The 14032-nt window shown below is 40.6% G+C and overlaps 1 protein-coding gene across 1 annotated transcript in view; it reads right to left on the reverse strand.

Annotated features, from left to right (window-relative positions):
* The window catches only part of LOC310904608 (uncharacterized protein), a 55993-nt gene that overhangs the window by 12515 nt on the left and 29446 nt on the right, over nt 1-14032 (reverse strand). Inside the window, exons 9-11 of the mRNA XM_083849605.1 lie at nt 9662-9812; nt 8152-8239; nt 1619-1707 (exon numbers count right to left, since the gene is read on the reverse strand). The gene's annotated coding sequence lies outside the window, so the exon portion shown is untranslated. The remainder of the gene's footprint in view (nt 1-1618; nt 1708-8151; nt 8240-9661; nt 9813-14032) is intronic.

A 14032-nucleotide genomic window follows, 5' to 3' on the forward strand; every position in this document is an offset into this window, starting at 1 on the left:
GATTATCTTTTTTATATTTTCTAAATACACAGCGAGTGCTTTGTACGAACATGGCAAATCATCTCTTTTCAGTGCGGATCTTGTATCATGGTTCTCTCACTGTATAAACACTTTATCTCCAGCCTCCTACCTGCGCTGTTAGCTTGATGGATGAACTCTAAGAACAATGAACTTTGCCTGTGATCTCCAAATAACGGTGTAGCGATCAGGATTTCCTCAGACAGATAAGGATGTAGCAGGTGTGTTAGATGCAGGTACGAGGTATGCAGGCATAAACACGTGCACAAAGGAGACTCCTTCTGAAGTCTGTGGCTTGACCTTCCTTCCCCACACACTTCTCTACAAAACAGTCGGTTTCTTGCCTTCAAAGACTGCTAGGTTGGGAAGACTGAGTCTGCCGGAAAGGCAGATAGCCACTAAACAAGGGCATGGGGTAGGCAGCAGATCTACCAAATTATACAGCAAAAATACTAATGCGTAAACACTACTTATTAAATTGCTAAAGCTCTGGGTCAGAATTAGCAGCTAGCTGAGAACTTCTGCTTGGAGGCAGCAACCTCCGTGGAAATACCTTTGGTAGTAAGGTGAATGCTTGTCGGTGATTCTGGGTCTCTGCGTGTTAGGACTAAGGAATAATGTAGAAACTTGTTTCATCAAAAAGAATATACCAGTTTTCAAGAAAGAAGGCCCTTCCAGAGTGAGCTTGGATTTAACCAGTACCTCAGGAGATGCCACTCAGATAATTAAGGGATTTGTAGAGCACTGTGAGTCACAGAACCTGTTAAGGGCATTTGGGCTGTGTCAAACTCATCCAGCAAGCCTTTCTTCTTCAGCAAAATGAAAGCTTTTTTTTTTTTTTTTACCCCTAGGCTGTTACAGCTCTTCACCTTTCCATATGCACAGGGCTGCAGCTGTTCTAAAAGCAGAGATAAAAATAATGCGCCTCTTTCCCAAGAAGCATGTCCCAGAGTCATCACTTTCTCGTTGCTGTCTTGGTTCTGAGCATGGCGCTACGTAATGCTGTCTAGTGGTGCTTCGCTTTTGCCTTGCCTTTTGCCTTGTCACTCAGATATTCCTTAGTGTGCATCGTCAGACTAGGAGCCATTCCTCACCTCTGTTTATTTCTATTTCTCCTATAACGCTTCCAAGAATCTCTTGTTCTGACTTACAAAACCAGCTGGAACTGCAACGTCGCTCCATTTTAAGCTCTGAATTGTGTTAGCCATTACATTGGTTCCACATGCTGCCTGGGTGGAGACTTCAGTTCAAATTCCCAACACGGTCAGTCAGGCCAGGAATTGCAGCGCTGTGTAAGTGGTGGTGACTTCCTAGTTCTTGATTACATTATGCTAGAAAAGAAGATTGTTCCCAGAGCAATTTACCAAGCGGGGAAAAATGGAAATAGAGTTCAAGGATGACCTTCCACCCCAGTGATCTATTTGGCTGGCGGCTGTTATTGCTCAGCTTCTCTGTCATGGGTTTTGCAGTAGTCAAGTGCTTTGTCATCGCTACTAAGTGGAAAACTCCTGAGCTCACTAAACAGTTTATGTGAGGGTTTGGGGTAAAGGGAGATGCATTTATGAATGTAGCTGCAGAACAAAGTCTTCTTGAAGGTTACCTGAACGAAACATGGGTCCTATCTGAGCAGACTTCAGATTGAAGTTTTACATTCAACACGCTTCAAGTGCTGTTTCTGAGCCCAAGATCCTGAGATAGATGGAGAAAAGGAGAGAGGAAAAAGGGAATTACTTTGCAGCATTGCAGCATGGCAGCAGGAAAAGAGTGTTGTTGAGATTGTCTCCAAGAGAGAGGCAGTGCTGTAATCCTGTTTCATTTTCGTACACAGAACTTGAAAAGATTTTTCCTAGAAATGTGTAATGGGACTGTCAGAAAACAGACCACTCCCCTTCCCAGTAGTTTCCTGCTGAAGTCATTTAAGGCCTCTCACGGCTTTCATCTGTGTAGGCACTGAGAACTCATCTCATGGGCCAAGTTTTTTTTTTTTTTTTTAATGGAATACAAGCAAAAATGAAGTGCTTTAAAAAAAATCATTAGGAAAGAAAGTTGGAAGTTTCTCTGCAAGAGAACCTGGCTCACCACTCAATCAGTTTCTCATTTCCGTTCTGTTTCCGTCAATCCCAGCAAAGTGGATCTAGGTGTTTTTCTTGTTTTAGGTACTGCTAAAAGCATGTATGTGAGCTGCCCAAAGGGGCGGGGAGAGAAGTTGTTCCTTACTTCACTTCTGGGACTGTCTGTTCAGGGCTTTACACAGGAGGTGACTTGGAAAGGCTTGTGAATTCCATTTACTGTGCACTCGGACCTGATGATCACAGTAGACTGAACATATAAAATCTGCTCTGCAGGCAACAGCCCTTGCTCAGTAGCTGTTTAAAAAAAAAAAAAATCCCTTTGTGGAGCTGGCAGATAGCCTGCATTCACAGAGATGGGGATTTTTGTTGGTATATATGCCATGTTTAACACAAATGATCAAGGCAATGTGCTTTTAAAAGAAGCCATTACTACCCTGAATAAATGGATGCTACTCGGCATGCATTTTATGGTTGGATTGAATTCAAGCCTCCCATTCTGAAATGGATAGCTTTTTTGGATTGCATTCACTTGTCTCTCAGACAAATCTGTAGTGTAGATTTGTTCCTTAGATGAATGATGCACAATTCATCCGGTTTCTTTCAAGTTGAACTCTGCCTGGCAAAGGAATGATAAATGGTTTTTTTTTTTTTTCCTTTCTCCTTCTGTCTAGAAGACCATGTCGTACTGTGAAAGATGAACTTCATTCTCCAGACAGATGAACTGCATTCAAAGGTGGATTTACTGATACTTGTTTGTAAAGCTACAGCTGTGCCGTAGGCACCTCATCAGACAGACGTATTTTGTGGCAGTACCGAGCCTTAGTCTCCTATCAGCCCTTTTGTAAGGCTTTAATTGGAAGTTGTATGTCCTTAAAGCCAGAGGGGAGTCTTCTCTATTGGGAGGGAATTTTCCTATTTTCTTTTACCATTATTCTTTGGGGGTTGTGATGTATATCACATACAAGTGTCTCAGCCTGAAAGCATGAAGAACTTGATGAGGTTAGCAGGCCATTATTAATTACGTATGCATTTAAGAAAAGCAAATGATGGTATTTAAGTATGCCTCCGGCATGCTATGAATGCAATCCACAGTATTTATATGACATTTAAAGTATGTATTTGCATTTACTATGAAATTGTGCATACCTGATGTGTAATCTTCTGCAGTTTCTTTGATTCAGTGGATAAGAAAGCTCAGTGAGATGAGCATGGCCTACAGAAAAACTTCATGACTGCTTTGAATTAAATTCGCCATCAGGTCCCTGCAGCAAACTTGGGACTGACTGTCAGTTTGGGACAAAGTGACATACTCAGAGAACACTCAAGTTTGCTCCAAGTATCTGATCTTTATCCCGCAGTGCTAACAGGCTCTGAGCATGACTTGACCCAGGCACTTCCCTATGTCCCATCTGCCCGTGTGATGAGAACATATGTTAGAGGCTAGACAGACGAGACATCCTGCAGCCTTTCAGATAAGGCTGACGTGACGTGAGGACACGTGGCACTTTTAGACAGTGTGGATCCAGGTTGTCTGCAACGGCAACCTGGACAGAAGTTGGGTCATGTCACAGTACCTGCTTCGAGAAGCAGCCATCTCAGGTACAATTTAATCGTACGTCCAGTGCTATAGATATGTGCCTGTTAATGCTGAGAAATTAACCAAACTTTCCCAAGGCTTTAGGATCCAGAACTGTGCCTACTTGCTAAGGTATTTTCGTTTATCTGTCTTGTTATTGGCATGCATCTTGTTGCTCAAATACGGTGTTGACAAAAGTTCCTGTCATACTGAAAACAAGATTTGAACTGAATCCAGAGAGCGTGGAGCCAGTGCAGCTGTGTGATGGGGAGTAGCTGGTACATGCTTTCAAAGACTTGAAACTGTTAAGCACATATTCAAGGAAATGACATCTAAAATGCTTTTATTTCTGGTGGTAACTGATGATTTTTACCAAGTACAGCCTTGATCCTTAGTATAACCTCTTGTATCAAGACTATAAAACTATCAGACTCTACTTTAATGAGTTAGGGTTGTTAATTAGAGATGCCTTGTCTGTTTTTTGTGATATGCATGTACACCGGTCTATGTTAATAATAGGAAGCATGTAATTCTGAAACCGGTCTTCCAAAATCTGTCTGCTGTTTGGTCCCATATGCAAAGGATGGCACCAGTCACCCCAAGTGACTAGCCTCAGATACTCAACCAGCTGTGTGCTGCTGATTCACGAGTGACTGGTGATGACCTAACGACCAGTCACCACTAGTCACCACGCAGTCTTAATGCAGGAGCATTCTGATACGGAATCCCTTTCTGTGTGCGTCAACCCCTCAATCGGCAGCACACAGCTGGGTGAATATCTGAGGCATGCAATTGTACAGAGGTGGCAAAAACCTGCAGAAGCAGCGTAAGCCTTCCTTCATAACAATAAAAGAGAGTTGCTGGCAGAAGGTGATAGTGTCAGTGGCTGTTTAGATTAGGGAAGGACTGGGTGTGTTCAGCAAGGGGGATAGCATTTGTTTAGATTTTTCTCTCCTGGGAACAGTTTAGTATTTTGAGTATGTTTGGGAACTCCTTTTTTCCCCAGCAGGCTAAGATGCGAGCTGTACAGTCTGTATTTGACAGAGTAAGACTTAACAATGTTTCAGAACAAGTAGTTTCATATCCTATAATGCTATTTTTTTTTCCACCTGGATGCCTATATAGACGGTATTTGTTCACTGACTTTTCTTTCAGCTTAAAATACACAAGAAGATGCCTGTTTCAGCCTGTTGGGGCTGACAAAATACTAAAAATGGACAAAACCATAGAGTGAAATGCAGCTGAAACCAGTCCTGTACACGGAGTCCCTCTGTGTGCTATATCCAAGGGAACAGCTGGAATCTGCTACTGACAACACTCCGAAAAACATTTTTTTTTCCCATCTGATTGTATGCTTAGTGTGCATGCCCTGTCCAGCAAAATGGAGAGCTGAGAGCTGAGACTTGTCTCCTTTTCATTCACTGGCTGCAGGAAGGTTATTTACAGCAGCATTGTTTGAGTCATTTTGTCACAAGCTAGTTCAAAAGGCATATGCTGTATGTAAAACTTGCTCTTAAGAAGATCAAAAGCAGTCCCAGAGAGACATACTCATGGAAATCACCATTCAGAGATCATGAAACAAAAATGCATAGCTCTGAAAGTAAATGCTGAGACCCCCAAAATAATTGGCAAGGGTAATGGAAATTATTGAAAGAATGAATGGGAGCAGCCACAACTATTGCCAAAATCATTACGGTCATCAAGCTGAAAAATGAGCCTGGCAGCGGCCATACATCCAGATGGCCAAACAACACGACTTATTGGTAATCCATCTATTTGCCTGATTGGAATCTCCTCCACCCACCAGCTCAGGGAAAGACTCCAAGAGGTCCCAATGGGGCTCCTGAAATGAGAGGCACTGAGCTCCTGCAGTTCTCTCGCAGGGAACGAGCCTCCCCCAGCAGGTAGCCAGCCACCACCGACACCGCGGGTTCAGTGGAGCCCTATGTACGAATGTCACATCATGATGTTAAAACAGATGCTTTCTGAACGCCATAGACCCTGTATTCCGTGTGGCTGGGCTGAGGTGCTGTGTTTGCTGTCAGTATGGCTAAACAGCAATTAAGGACTCCAGGAGGTCTCGCTGAGAATTTATGTACGGGCCTGCACAGCTTGCCTTGCAACACCACTTTTCCCAACAGAATATGATTGCTGTAATATGGAAGGGAGCTTTGCTCTACACACGCTAAGTACTCTTATCTCTCAAGTGGCCTGACTAACATAATTAGATTAAACTAAGAGGAATTGGGCCTATCCTTGTCTCTAGCTTAGATCTTGCCACTCCTTTCAGACCCAGGGAAGAGACTTCAAGCCTGCCTGTTCCTTCCAACAATAATAATTCCCCATAAAAATTATATGTGTTTGTTTCTGATAAACTCTGCTTCCCTTGGTACAATACCATCATCAGTTCAATCCTTAAGCCTTGATTGGCTTGTACATAAATCAGAATAGAGGGATCTGACCTGAACCGTTAAATACATTAAAAATATATTCATACATGCCAAAGCTACTGTGCATTAGTGCAAGATGACTCCTCCAGATGACTCCTCCTCAACATCTGAGCATTAAGCATTAGGTTTGGGAGCCTGAGGTCACTGTTACACAGAAGATACAGGAACACGCAGGGCACGTGTCCCTTCACATAAATCAGTCCCTATGGCCATAGCTGTAATGGAACTCGCCGCTTTTTGTGACCAGATCTGCTCCTCAGACCAGCCTCAGGAACAGTGCCTGACACGTATAGCAGGGAAGCAAACCTGGGCAAGGAGCCTTCCCCGCTTGCGTGGAAACAACCAACTTTCCAGGTGGAACTCAAGGAGACTGAAAGGGGTCCTAAGACTTAATACAGAAATCAGTAAGAAGCAGCCATTTCCTCTGGGATCCCAGTTTATCATTAGTTCACACTGACAAACCAAGTTAATGTAGGAAATTCAGAGCAAGGAGCAGTTGAAGGAAATGCAATACACATAGAAAAAAATGAAGCTTCTTCTTCTCAACATGTCTTTTAAGGAGGAGATTAAGAGGCAGAATTAAGCTTAGAGAGGCAGCGAGAGAAATGAATAGCTAACGTTGTTCTGGTATTTCTTTTCACATTTGTAGGAACTACAACTTTTGAGTTTTTTTTCTGAAAGTTGTCCTTAATGTGGCACTATTTAATAATGTAGATAAAATCAAATCCAAGTGGTTACCATAATATTAAGTTATCCTCTCCACATTGTATCAATCCTCTTCAAGAGACATCCTTCACCATATAGCATCTGCTTTATTTTTTAAACAAAACTATTTAACGTCCAGATCATTGAAAAACTACTGGCAAGGTAGAACCAATAGACACTGACATTACAGCAAAACCCATCACCTTTCTTTATTTGTAACCTTCTCTTTGACACTCATATTTTAATATTAATATCTGTTCACACTGCCAAAAGTCATGGGAACCAGTGGCAAAAGCTTGATGTAGTAACAGTAAAACTGGAATAGCTGAAACTATCCTAGATGTCCTTTAGCAATACGTCAGCAGTATGAAATGAGGCACGCATCAGCTGCATTAGCAAAGTAAAGCTGCCAGGGGCTCGTTCTCGCTTCCTCTCCTGTTTAAGTAAGCCTTTAAAGGACAAACAAACCTCCCCTTCAGAATGGAACTGAAACATACTGCAGAATGATTCACGCCAAACAAATTAATGCTTTTCAGTTCCAATCATTCCCTATTGAATTGAAGTAGTAGTATGCTGTTTTCATCTCATCACTTCCAGAAAGCACACACAAACGAAAGAGGTGATTTTAACACTCACGCAGAGCATGTAGCCAAAGGAACAGGAACAATTTTATGATGACTGAGCTTAAATCTACGCCAGTTTACAACTTTCTCTACAATTAGTTTAATTTCTCCACTTCATTCCTGAAAAACTGACCCTGCGCGAGAATTCCTGTGCATTTCAGCTATCTGCAGTTTCCATGTTATTTGCCACCGAAGAACTCAGAACACTTATAACCCTTCTCCAGTTTAATCTTATTGCCACTGAGATTCCCACCCACCTTCACAGGGGCATTCAACTTTTAACTCCCATCTGCAACACCAATCCATCTTAACGGGTATCAATGAATATGCAACAAAACGTAACGGTCATTTTGAGCACAAATGCATGCACAGGAATACTCCCCACCTAATGCTCAAACACAACTGGCTCTTTGATGATCAGTGGAAGTAATTTGACAGCTTCGTAGCAGCACTAAATAGTCATCTACTTAGCCTAGAGCAAAAACCGAAGCAGTAGGAATACACGACATTTGAATCAGCATTTGTTAGCAAAAAGTTTCTCTTGTGACATGGAAACGTTATTGACTGCAAATATTTGGAACTTTGATAATGCTTTAGTTAAAGCTGGTAAGTTCTGCAAAAAGTAATTAAACACTGTGATTAGGGCAGGGATTTTGTTAACAGTGGGAGGGAGCTGTCTCTGTGTGAATGACCAGTGTCAACAGTACCTGTGCCGTTCTGTGAAGGTTTCTTCTTATAAACACCAGGCTACTTCTTTGATTTTTTTTTTCACATGTACAACAGGAAGCTCCAGTCCTGCAAAATATATATTCTGATGAGATTGTAGTCTGAGATGTTGCAACAGTCATGACACTTGTTTGTCACATACAGTTTCCATGTTCTGTGAATGAATCTCCCTCCCTTCAGACTCAGTTCCATAGCGAAAACACTTTGCTTGAGGTCTGAGTTTGCTCTTTCCTTTCATTCTTTCATAGTCCTTGAGACGTGAGAGCTGATACTCATGTTCATGTGGAATAGCATGGAATTTCACAGAACATCCTATTAATTACAACAGGATCATTTGATATGACATATATGCTATAGTTAGCATTTCTGAGGTCTGTCTGTGTTGGCTAACAATTCTGCCACAGAGTTATAAAGCCGTGGTGAAAAGCAAACCTAGGTGAGACCTGAATGCATTTAAATTAATTTTTTTGGTATGTTTAAAAAATCAAAAAGATATGTAGGAGATTTTTCCGTATTACCGTTAGTAACATAAAGGTGTATTTTTAGCAGTATTTAAAGTTCAATTTTTCATTAGGTTTGGGATCTATGGTAACTCTTTCCTTAGTAAAAAGAACCAGCAAAGTCTCTGTTTTCCCAGTGGTGCTCATTACTGACGCAGACTTGCTGTCAAATTGACACCTCACTGCAGAAATGCATACAAATCAAAAGCCTTCACATACAGGAAATTTAACAATTTAGCAAACAGGATATATAATTCATATAGTTAAAAATGACAGTAGGCTCCAAAAAAAAAATCTTGTCAGCTTGAGTTTTTTTTTTTTATGTAAGAAATTTAAATATCGTTCTTGACATATCGTGCTTATGTATTGCCAGACTGTCTGAATTCAGTTCTACTATCATAGCTGCCTTCTGGTTGAAAAAAAAAAAAAATCCAAGTGAAGCCATTTTAATTGTCTATATTAATATTTTTAAGTGGAAAACCACACAGAATTAGTTGCAATTATAAAATTACAGATCAGACTGCTTTAAATTTAGCTCTCTAATATATATGTGTGTGTGTGTGTGTCTAACATCAGCAATGCTGAAAAGTCTAAACATCAGTTTTCACAGTAGCCAGCTGTTCAATAGTAAACATGCTGCACCTTTCTACTAGGAAGAAACAGATGAATTATTTCAGTTGTCTTTGTAATTCTGATACAAATGCTCCTGAAGCCAGTGGAAAGATTTCTCTTAAGACAGCTTATTGGGACTTCATTGTACATGTGTTTGTCTCACTGAGGTGAGTGCCTATTTCATCTTGTTTTTTCAGGACTTCCAATCTCAACACTACAATCTGTAAAGCATTTTTTTTCCTTGAAACTGAGATAGTATATTAAAAAGAGAGCTATTGGATAACAACAGACTTTTGTTACTGCTCCATGGCAAGATTTCAAACTGTATAAATTCTAAGTTAATGCTTCAATAAATTTTGAGATAAAAAATCATACCAACCACAAAAAATGTCCTTAGGTGACACCAATAACGAAGGAGATTCACTTTGGACAGGCAACAGGCTCACTGCAATTCTTGCTCTTGCAGGTGTGCTCTCACAAGGCCGGGAAAGTCTTTATTTTTGGGGGTTTCCATGGAAATGTTGGCAGGCCTAAATGGAAACAAAAATATTTAAAAGGATATGTTAAAAGAAAGTGTGATTCAAATATGACTGAAGTTTGTATTTTTCTAAGAGTAGAAAGCAGAAATGTTGTTGTACATGGATTTTAAAATTCCATCTAAATTAAATCCAAGGAGAAATCCAGGCACAGTTTTACAAACCATTATGGGTTTGGCATCATAAAAAACACTTCACGGAAGGCCTTTTAGGAGTAGGAAAACACTGACTGACTCTTTTCGTGTTTTGTTTTCAGCAATAGGCGGCCGTTTTCTACAACCTGAATTTCCATACAATCAAAATGATCTTTGCAGTGAAAGTGGTTGCTACCAAGAGCACGTAACACAAAATTCTATGTTAAAAATGACTCGGACAGCAATGTGAGGGCAGCCCGGGCGCTGCCTTAGCAAGCTCGTGAAGGTGAACAGATCCCCGGCGGCCTCAGGAAAAGCCAAGGGGAAGCCACCTCCTTTCTGCTCTTGCAGTGGGCTGGGAAGAAGGTCTGAGGTGGGAAAATATAACACGTGCCCCTTCCCTTTGCCTGCTTTTGCTTCAAAGGGAAGGCAGGCAGTCGGAGGGCCTGGCGCTAAGGCGGTTTCAGGGACCTGATGGCAGTGCTATTTATACAGCAGGGTTGAAAAATAGCACTTGGAAGTGCCTCTGTTATAAGGTCCCGCTTGAAAAAAAGTTCCACATCTGTGAAAACTTCCAAAAATTGCTTTCCTCAGTGTAGAAGCCGGATATATATTTGTTGAATCAGGCTCTTAATTAGGTAGGATACAAAGGGCTTTCTCCCCCCGTGATACTTCCTGTGCAACAACAGCATCCCCTGCTTTCTGCTAGCCCTGCTAAACCTTGATGTGGATTTTTTTTTTGTTATTATTTACTTCCATGAGGAGACCCTAGCAACTGACAACTGATCCCTTTCTTCCTCCCTCCCCCCTTTAATTTCTTTTTTTTTTTTTTTTTTCAGGGTAAATTTCTTCCCACTTTCTTGGGCTGGTCTTTTCATTAAAACAAGTTCTTCAGCTGACCCCCAATCATTTGCCCTTCCTGTCCATTCTTGGTTATGCCAAAACTGTTAGTTCACAACAGGAAACCAATAGCTTGTGCTATCAGGAGACATTTCCTTCACAGCACAAAACGTCTGAATAATAATTTCAAGCAAGGCTTCACCCATTTCCTGTAAAAGGAGGGAAGTTTGCCTATCCTAGTCCCTCAGAGCTCTTTGTTTCCATCCCTTCATGACGTAATGCTTTCTGCGTAGGGAAGATGGGTCATTTTCCCCTAGCAGCACTAAATTCAACATCCCGTGTAAAGACTTGATGCTGCTCTTCAGCAATGAAACATACAACGTCTACAAATAATAAACAGATATGCTATAGTTTATACTTGTGGTGTCTCTTTTAAAAAATAAATTAAACTTTTGGTGTCTGGAAAATAGCTGCAATGAAAACATGAAGGCTAAAGACAGCCTGGTTTATTAAATGTTTTACTTGCAGAGCAGAGCATTAACACCACAGCTGTTAACTACTGCATATCCTCCCGGCAGATATGCCAGCCCAGCCGGCATCAGCTCTTGGTGAGCGCTGAAATGCCCATTACATGGCGCTGCATTTTACAGGAACACTGCAGATAAACTGTCTCAGGCACTGAGTCAACACATCAATTAAGCACATGCTTAACTTCATGGATATCTAGCAAAAAAAAAAAAAAACACAACAAAAAACAAAACAAAACAAAAAAAAGAAGCAAATGCTGAAGAATGAACAACTTTCTTAAGTATTATGCAACATCAAAGGCTTAATACAAAGACAGTGCTGAATTGTTAAAAACGGAATTATCAAGCAATGCACGTGCTAATATTCCAGTGCTGGAACATTTAGGGATGTTCAAGATGCTTAATATTAGGTAAAGCTGTGTTAAAGTAGCCTTTAAATAAAGAAGACATAGAAATTGGTACATGGGAAAAACTGTTTCCATTGAATCCTACTATGACATTTCTTAACCTGTTTTTGTTAAAAGGTGCAACCTGGAATGAGGATATGTGTTTTATTTAATTTCCTACAGATTTTTTTTTTTTTTAACAAGCTTAAAAAAGAGGCTTGTGAATGACTCTTTTTATCAGCTATTGAAGCAATCAAGAAAGCTTAAAAGGAGAATTTGTCAAAAAGTGTAAGTTCCTTAAAATAGCTATCATCACAATTACTATTATAGTGCAGTCTTAATCACATCATTTGTTGTCACAAACATAATAAATTTCTCTCTCCATTATTCCAAAGACAATACAATTTTTATTACATTTGTGTTTTCTGTGTGGTTGTCATTCGAGATGTTGGAGCCAACATGAAGTTCTGCATCTGTCTCATTCTAATTCACTCGCCCCAGTCAGGAGCCCCAGCACTGTGAACTTACCATTTTCTTCCCTCCTTTAATAAGCACCCCATGCATTTCCTACTGTGTGCCTCGTCAGCTGGGAAGCCACAGGTAGAAAGCACCTTCCTTCACACAGAGTCCAGTCACTTTTTTATTAGCTAGATAAACCTTTTTAACACCTCTCTGTGCTTAAGAATAGCAGCTTTGCATTTCAGTGTCTCTTGTTTGAAAGGCAAGAATGTGGTTTTCTTGCTGACAGCAGGCAGGACTCTGCATTTCATGGTATCCAGAAGTACATTTCTCTGTTACAGAGCAAAGCAGCAGGGACTCTGCACTGGGGAAATTTCACCCATCCTTACAACCTTCAGTCGTCACTTTCTCCATCAGTGACTGTAAGACGTGAGATATCAGTCCCTCTACATTTCTTTCAGAGGCCCTGTATAAATGGATTTTGATTCACTTCAGCTGGGGCTAAGGGCAACATTTCCCCCTCACTGTCTTTCACAGATCACAAAATCGTTTTCTAAAGGAAAAAAAAAATCTGTAAAATGTTGTTCAGACTCTTTTCTAATTGCAAAGTACAACCTTAAATTGGGACATCTTTTTGAAAACATTCTTTGAAAGTGGTACCCCAACATTATTATTGCCATTTCCTTTTTCTTTCTTTTAAATCTCAGTTTTGAATCCCCATCTGGGCATTTAACTAAGTTACATTTAATTGTCTAACAAGACTCCAATTTGTTTGCTTATTCAGAGGTTGGTAAGGCCAATTAGTTCTGGCCATTCATCGCCAAAGCAGAACAACAGGTGAGCCAGAGGATGTTCTGAGAAAAGCAATGCAAACGACTGATGCCCAAAGAAATCAACTACTCTAAGACTGAGCAGGCTGAATACATCTCCTTGTGCCTAATGGCAAGAAAAGCTAATGACAGTGTTATTCTACTGGCTATTAGGAAAATATAAATGCCAAGGTATAAAAATGAGTATTTAAGAAAAAAATCAGGCCAATCATCAGCGAAAGCTTCCTGTCAATCCTGTAGTTTAATATCACAGAATGATCTTTTATAGAAACTGTGGGAACACAGTGTCCTTTTCAGCTTGTAAAACTACATTTGCAAAGTGCTCTGGAAAGGTCGGTGGGTAATACCACAGACTGGCAAGAAGTGACATCGAAGTCCTCTTCTTCCTATTATAAACTTGTATCATTCTGTATACGCTTCAGTAAACTTCACTAAAAATCCCATGAGAATAAGAGTTTGCGCAGGGTATTTATATTTTGCTATGGAATAGACTACAGCACTCTATCCATCTGTCAAAACACCCAAGTAAATCGTGCTTAAACCTAATTCTCTTGTTGGTGAACTGAGATTCATAAAAATTAGGAGACTTGATGAAGGCCAGACAGGAATAAATGAGAAAGTAGAGGCTAATGGAGCAGAGTCTGTTAACCATTACAGAGGCTGTAACTGCGTGTTAGCTTCTATGACAGACCACACAGTGCTGGTGTGCAGATGGTCCTAGACTTCTCTGTTATACGTACCAAAACTGGTGGAGAATATCGTTCACTGGTATGGCTGGAGGGGAAGGGAAGGTGGTACAGACACCATCCTAATAGACCAGGCAGTGTCAGTAGCTAGGAATGATCAAATGTCCCTACTAAACTCACAGAGGCACAAAAGGAGCTAATAACTGACATTTTTAACACTGGAATTTTCAAGCAAGTCAAACCCTAATTTTATCAGAATAGTGATATAAACAGCGTATCATATATAACTCCTGGCTTAAAGTCCTGCTAGGCAACAGAGCAGTCTTGGAAACTAGATGCCTTTATAAGCTAT

Source organism: Anser anser (genome assembly GCF_964211835.1).
Source record: "Anser anser genome assembly, chromosome: 10".
NCBI classification, from domain to species: domain Eukaryota; kingdom Metazoa; phylum Chordata; class Aves; order Anseriformes; family Anatidae; genus Anser; species Anser anser.